Source organism: Cyprinus carpio, chromosome B25 (assembly GCF_018340385.1).
Source record: "Cyprinus carpio isolate SPL01 chromosome B25, ASM1834038v1, whole genome shotgun sequence".
Classification (NCBI taxonomy): domain Eukaryota; kingdom Metazoa; phylum Chordata; class Actinopteri; order Cypriniformes; family Cyprinidae; genus Cyprinus; species Cyprinus carpio.
Window position 1 is genome coordinate 484,704 of NC_056621.1, and position 8,185 is coordinate 492,888.

Genomic DNA, 8,185 nt, shown 5'->3' on the forward strand with positions numbered 1-8,185 from the left:
AATCCATTCCATTACTTAAGCACACATTCATTCAAGACTGCATCCCACGGAACCATTGTGTCGGCATTAGCATCAGGGCAGTATAGCGTAATGGCTCTTTTGACCTAGTGGGGGAGGTTGAGTCCTAGCAAACCCCGAAAAGTTTATTTGTGGTCCCCGCTGTGTAAGCCAAAACAATTAGTAGAGGTCTTGAACTGCACACAAAACAATTAGTCTGGATCAGTCAACTCTAGCTGTCTAGTGGTGTGCGCTGATTGAATATCCGACCTGACCCGGCTCATTAAATGCTTCAGCGGGTATTTGATTTACACCTGGTCAGGATGTCTTTAACCTTACATGAAGGTTTCAGAATTGAGCTCTTTGACGAAACCTCATGCTCACAGACCCGGAGAGCTGGAAATTACCGGAGGGAGTAAAAAAATGAGGAAGTGAAGGTATGGTGGATGCCAGAGATGGATCAGCATGCCTCTGGGCCACTGACTCATCAGCCTCACCAAAGCAATCTCTCCCTTCACCTGACACTTACACATGTTTCTGAATTATACCCAGAGAGCACCGACAAGTTTTTCAAACCTGAAGGCTGTGTTAAATATGGGCCAGTCATCACAATAATGAAGAAGAAAGCTGCAGTGCAATAAACCTGGAGTAAACGGTAGAGTACTGGCCAATCGTATGTTTGTTTGCATGTGAAGTTCCTCTCAAACAAACAGATTGTGAGCGCAGCTGTTTATCAGTTGTGTGCTGCTTTATGGGAGTATTTAAGACACACAAGCACATCAGAGCAGAAAAACTGTAGCTTCTTGGAAGAGAGTTATTTCAAAAAGACCAGTAATATAATAATATATAGTAATATATTTTATAATATAATAATATAAAATTTTATAAATTAATATGTAATATGATACTCATAAAATGTAGGGAAAAATCATATACAATATATAATAATAGAAATACTAAATATTATGTACATTAACAAATATAAATATGTATAAAAATTAATATAATATATAAATAGTATATATGACAATTAAAAAAGTAATCTGTTTACATATACATTTATACACACACATTTTTTTAATTGTTATATTTTACTTTTATATTATATTTGAGTTATATTTTATAAAATAACTGAAATAATTTTATATAATTAAAAAAAAGTATAAATTTTTACACATACATTTTTATATTTTATTCATATTATTAAATTAATATTAATTGTATTATTCTACAATATTAATATAATATTAAGTAGACTTTTTAGCTTGAGAAAAGTTGGCACAGCAAAAATAAGGACATAAAAGTCAGATACATTCCCATAGGTGCTCTCATCCCCCAGATGTAGATGAGAGGAACAGTTCACACCTGGATGCCAGCTGTCCGGTCTCCTCTAGCTAACATTATGGTCCAAAGTCACGCAGGTTTCCCGCCAGGGCAAGGCTGCCAACATGAGCTCACTGCAGGGGATTGACATTTTGAGAAAGCACACAGCTGCACATCTCCACCTGCCCCCTGGTCAGAGCTGTTTGTCTGTGACGTGTACGTGCCTGTGTTTTTGTGCTTTTGCCAGGAATGATTCAGGGTGACTTAATTCCTCAGTACAAACCTCAACTCACCCACATAAAATACATTTCTTATACATGTGTATATACACATAGAAACGCAACCATGCAGGTAGCTTATCGCAGCTTCTCAGACAGGATACAACAAAGTACTGTTTCTTTCAGCATGATTTTACACCTCCCAGAGCTGAGACCGTGGCCTATAAATGATCTAGGTTTTGCCGTATTTGCACAAACACATCTTGCATAAGCAGGCAGCAGCATGTACGCTTTTTATACATGCTAAGTACAGTGCATTAGCGTGTCACCCTGTCCTTACATGACCAAAACACACTATAATGCAAAAGACTGACTGAGGTACAAAGAGCTAAAAATATCTGATTTACATTGATATTTGCTTATTCACAGTCAGAAAGATGTGGGGAAAAGTGCACAAAGTTAAAATCAATGTACTGCCTATTCGTTTTTCCTTACACTTTAAGACTTGCCATCTCAAAGCATGTTCATTTAGCCACAGTGGCAGTAATAATTAAAACGGCTGTCGATCAAAACTCCCTCCTCTGGAATTATATTATAGGCGGCAATCAATCAAGCTTCAGATTCAATTTTAAAGTAATCAGCATTTGCCAGTTGTTCCCCTGATCAATTGTAATCTAATGATAATTTTGACCTTAAATGTGGTTGTTTGTTATTGCCGGTCTCAAGTGTCCCCCTCCCCTCTGCTCTTTCAAAAAAGGGGGAGCTGGGTTTATTGGGGTGGTTCCAACTCGGATATATCCATTATTCCAAACAATAAAGACTATATTTCTGTCTGTTTTATTAACGAATATTGCTGAGCTCGAGCAGACTGGCCAATCGATAATTTTAAGAGCTTGGGTGAAGTCTGAAAGCTGTGGTGTCTTTTCTCATTGGGTAAGAGTCTATTACGGACTTTGGCGATTTATCTGATATGATATTCAAATAACTTTGGCTCCACATTAACAAATAAAACAGGAAAGCAAGGCTAAATTCAATCAAAACTGAAGCACAGTGTCAGATGCCCAATGTTTCCACATAAAGGCAGGAGATGTTGGAGTCCGGTTTGTGGAGTAGGTTGTCTAAGAGCAAAAACAAGATATTGGGATCAATTTATCATGCCTTTTTACAATGTAATTGTTTTATGACACTGCGTCAGTTGCCCCTTTATGGGATGATAAGACAGACTCTGCATAACATATGCTACTGGTATCATAATTCTCAACGATGGCACCATGATTTGTCGTCTCAGACACACACACCCAAAACAAACAAATGCACACATTCACACACTTATGGATAAAAACCCGTACTGAAAACAGGCACACATCCTTTTCAAAAGATGTTCAGAGCTTTCAAACATTTCTTCGAAGATGCCTGGGGAAATATCTTCCAACTGACTCGTTGCTTTTAAAAGCTATTTAAGCTATTGTACGTCCGCTTAATGAAAACTGATAGAAAACGCAGCTGACTTTGAGCAGATGTTTGGATCAAGGATCCACAGAACAAAAATATTTAAAATGTCTTGAGTGCTTCAGTCTGCAGATCTACTCAAATAAATGACTGAGTGCACTTTGTGAGTTTGGCCAGATAAAGTTCAGGGCACTGAAACAACCACACCAGATTGGAGGGCTGTGTGACTCTGAGAAGAGGCCAGCCACTCTGGTCTGGCCCATATGAACTGCTAAAGCGACCAGTACAAAGACAGTTGACAGTTAGAAGAACACCTGCTCAGTAGTGATCTGGGCTTCCCCGTTATATGGACTCTGATAAGACAACACTCAAGCAAACAGAAAAGTGTATAGAATAGGCATAATGAGTAAAACTTCATGTGAATCGAACAAGTCTGATCCACATGAACCTCAAGCAAATCTAGGTTTCCTATCAAAGGAAATTATACAGCTATCTGCAAATGGATATACATCTACAAATCAATATAATTACCAAATACACTGATTGTAAATATTAGCTGATTGTTATGCAATAAAAAGTTTGAGTGAACAGAAAGAAAAAAACAAGCAATGGAAGGTCATGATAAGGATTATCAGAGTTTTTGACTGAAGAGCTCAAGAGTTTATCGATTTATATTTTTTATACACTGACATTGTAAGGGTTTTACACAAGAAAGAACATTTAAAACTGACCTCATTTCACAGAGCAGAGAGTTCTGACTGAGAATTCGGATTATTATATCTCTTAAATAAGCACCATAGCTGAACTGCACAGTTTACTCTTGTTAATTTTTAAAATAAATGTAATAAATAAATGTTGTTTTTCATTATGTAGGTTACAGAATTTTTTAGGTAGCTTACAGAATCAGACTCTTTTCCTCAGAAACTGACAGAAACTCCTTTCATATGCAAGTAAAATGAACATTTAAACTGAATTATATTAAATGAAACATAAACTGAATCAAATCTGATTTGAATTAATATTTTTTTAAGTTAATTAAGTGCATAATCTGGACTGCACTTCTTTATGGAGTTTTCAGTGCACACTATTTATACTCAAAAAAAGGACAATAGTGCATAACGACAAAATTCAGGACACACCTTAAATTTGTACTGATACCCAGCCTAAGTTTGTTCCACAGCTTTGGACAGATTTTCCCATTCACCTACAGTGTGCCACGCTATCCAGCTTTAGTAGTTCTCTGTATACTTTGCCTTTACGTTTTCAAATCATGTGTCTTACTATGCAGATCTGAGCAATGTATGAGCATGTTGTGTAATGAACTCTGGGAAGTAATAGCCCTGCATTATCGACGGGTCCTCAGGGAGTCGTCAGCAGTTCAATTTGTGTCATTTATTGATCAGCATGATTTACCGATTGATCCAACGAATGGTGATGGATAACTAAAAAAGACGAGGAGGGTCAGTGATTTATGATGGCCATGCAACTGGGCTGACAAGAAGTCAAATTTGTTCTTGGGCAACATTTTGAAAGGGTCAGCAAATATCCTGTTAGCTAAAACTGACTGAAGAAAATGCATGATTTGGTTGAAACCTCTTACCTGGTTAAGGTTTTTCTCCTCTGATCCTGGAAAGTGACTGAGCTTCCTCGTGTATCCCTTCTGCATGAAATCCCTGAAGAAGTTATTGATGTCTGTGATGGAGATAAGGCAAACAGCAGAGCTTGCTGTAGGCTCCGGTGAGTCAGGTTTGCTCCGGGCAAAGGCAGCAAACAGCACGTCCTCTCCTTCTTTCAGGCCCATCTCCTGCTGAAAGTCATAGCCGACTTTTGCCACATGTGCAGCCTGGAGAACATTGAAAACCACCTGAGCCGAGCGCTTCTTTCTTCTTCGCTCGGAGTAAATACACTCGAAGGGCATTTCAACGTAGCGCAAGATCTCAGGATCTGAAGAGCACATGCGTACGATCCTCGTGTGGAAGGCGTTTGAGCTGCCACCTTCTCGTTGGACGGTGAGGAAATACACATATGGGCCACTCTGGAAGGAGTAGACGTAGTGCAGCGGGTAGTTTCCACGCAGCCCTGGTGCCAAGTCCATGTAGGATTGTTCAGAAAAGAACTCAAAGCCGTCTTGAGTCTCTCGCATCTTCCTAACGGAGATAGTGTGGTGGAGACGCGGGATGGTCGAGTCAAGAGTCTCAGAGTTTGCGACGAAGAACCTCACGACGCCGCTGCTCATCACGTTTAGGATCTGAGTGCCTGAAGGTCCTGCCAGGCAGTCGGGGCAACCGTGGCTGCTATCTTTGTTCTTCCTTGAATACATGCAACTAATTTCCGCATCCAGCGGTCCATCCTCTAACAGGTAACGACGGCAGACGCCGTTCCCAACCGAACCACAGCTGAAGAGCTCAAGATCATAGAAAGTCTCCATCAACAGGGCCATATTGGTGTTGTTCTTGTTGAGGGGTTTGTTTTTGCAACCACTGCATGGATCTGGTGCCCTGCAGTCCTGACCCTCATGGACAGGTCCAGTATTATACTCGTGTATCTTCTTGAGGTCTTTCGACAGAGCATACAGCTTGTTGACGGCACCTACATACACAGTTTCATTGAATTCCAACAGCTTCTGGATGGGAGTGTCAGACACAAAGTGAGGGAGGTCATAGGTCACAGAGAGATCGAGTTTGGAGCTTTCTATTGGTTCCTCACATTGACTATTCAAGCCCCACCACAGCATCTGAAGGATGATGAGGATGGAAGTGGCTTCAGAATAGTGAATTCTCATCTTTGTTCTTCTGCAGAGTAAAAAGACAACATTTATTTAGCACATTAAGCATGTAAAGCCTGATTTATGAAATAATGGTCAGAAATTTATTTTTCAGAAGTTTATTGAATCTTTAGACAATAGTTAAAATATTTTTTAAAAATCTACAAAAAAAAGGTTGCATAAGTGCTTTATGTTTTGTATCATATTTCATATATCATGCTTTTATGGCTCACATGGTAAGAATATGGGGCTCATACTTGGGGAGGAAAAAACATAAATTTTATTTAAATGCCCAAACAAAAATGAGCATAAATATGCAATTTGGTGTAGCTGCTGTTATTTATATAAATAAAAAGTAAGATTTCTGAAAGGAATTCTAAGAAATTCTTGTACTGTAAATCAATTAGTTTATAATGTAAATCCAGTGAATGTTCATCTTGAAATTTTACTAAATAAATGTTTTCTTACTTTTACATTATGAAAAGCTTTTATAGCAAAAAGACATGTACCATGACCTGAAACTGGACATTTTCGAATTACGTGTATGCAACAAGTTTTGATTATCATCTTCATCATCAAATTTGCATTGCATATAGAATAAAATATTGTAGGGTTTATGGACTTTAAGCATATTTAAAAGACTTCTGATTCTATACACAGAACCCGTTATTAGTGCACAAAACACAAAGATACAAATACTTTATGAACCAAGACAAGCTACTCAGAACAAATGGCCCTTGTAAATCACAGCCAACAATGATATCACTAGTTTCCTTGCACTGTAGAAAGCCTCAATAATTCACCACTCACTGTGTATGACAAAGCCACGGATAAAAGAAAGAGGGCAACTCTCCCCTGTCCTCGTGCCTCTGACTTAGACAGCACTTTTTGTGGCGATGTACCAGAAGAGGCGAATCATCAAAGAGTCAGCCTACACTGAGTGCACTGCGGTGACAAGTCTAACTTTAGACAGCGTTCTCAAGGGAGTGGTTGATAAACTCAATTAAGCCTGGTAGGCTGCGGACGCCGGAGAAGTGATTTATTGTTGGTGTACTTAAACGCTACTCCTCTAGGAGGTCGCTTTTAAGGTTGAGAGGGAGAGAGCGGCAGAGCTAGATAATATGGGATTTACCCTTACTGTTATCTAAGCAATTGAAGTGCACTGAGCAGCACTATAGGTCACTGCAAACAATGAGAGAGACTGAGGAACTGTTGCACTTGCTGCCACTCTCTAGAAGGATTCAGTAATTGTAGTTTGCTGTTTACCTACATACAGCATCTCCTCTTTAAAACACCTGATAAACAGACTTTTACATTGCCTTTCATGTTCATTACATGCACTTCTACAGGTAAACACTTAAGTACAGCAACGAAAACACTTGGCACACTAAGGGTCCTCACTCATAGTCCTTAAAAACCTTTCTTGGATATCTCTGGAACATACCTCAGAAAAAAAAAAAAACTGTTTATTAATTAACACACTGGGATTCGCATAATACATTTCCAGGTTGTTCTTATATAAATAAAATACATTTACCTGTCAATTTCACCCTTTGTGTCTTATGAAATTGAGCATGTAAAATATATTAACATTTGCCTCAAGATGGTGAGTTTTACGCCAAGTTTAAGTCCCTGCAGACCTTTTTTCCATATCTTTCTCAGAAATTAAGCCCACTCACCTTACTGTCAAATCTCTAAAATGGATGTATCCCAAGAAAAAAAAAAAAACCTTTACAGTGTTTAGAGATAAACGGGCCCACGTTTCCAAACAATTACGTTACTAAGCTGAACAAATACCAAACATAAGTTTTTTTTTTACCCGAGTTTCATGGAAACCTACATATTTACAATGACTCATAGGCTACTGTCAACAGCTAAACGCACAGCGTCCTCATATTTCCATGAAACACACCTCAACTAACATTCTTAGTAAAAAAACAAAAAAAAAAAACCGTATGTTTCTAGTGTATAGTGTATATATATGTAATTATATATATTTTTGGTAACAATTTTTCCAAAGGAAAACCTGAACCTAAGTGTTATCAAACTCTAAACGCTCAGAAATAAAACAAATGCTCACTCACCTGTAAAATAAAGACACCTGTCGGAGACAGAAAGGGAAAATAATCACATCTTTTATCGGTCCGTTTCGACGGAGACGCGCGCGCTGTTTCTGGCGGATGCCAGCAGTCTCGAGATGCGGCGAGGAGTTTCTGCGCGCTTTCTGCTAAAAAAGTTGCCGTTGCTCTCTCTCTCTCTCTCCGCAACCCGGTATTCACTGAGTGAGAGAATGTGCAGTCGGGTGACTCACGCTCGAAATGGGTCGCATCAGTTTAAAGAGCTTGTTGTTGTGCTCTCCGCAAACGCTGCGGGTCGTTACTCCAGGGCGCGCGTGCCTTTGGATGGAACGGGTCTCTCAGGTGAGCGCAGAAAG

The 8,185-nt window shown here is 39.0% G+C and overlaps 1 pseudogene; it reads right to left on the minus strand.

The window, feature by feature from the left end:
- LOC109065121 overlaps positions 1–8,185 on the minus strand; it is a 45,395-nt pseudogene extending 37,210 nt beyond the window's left edge.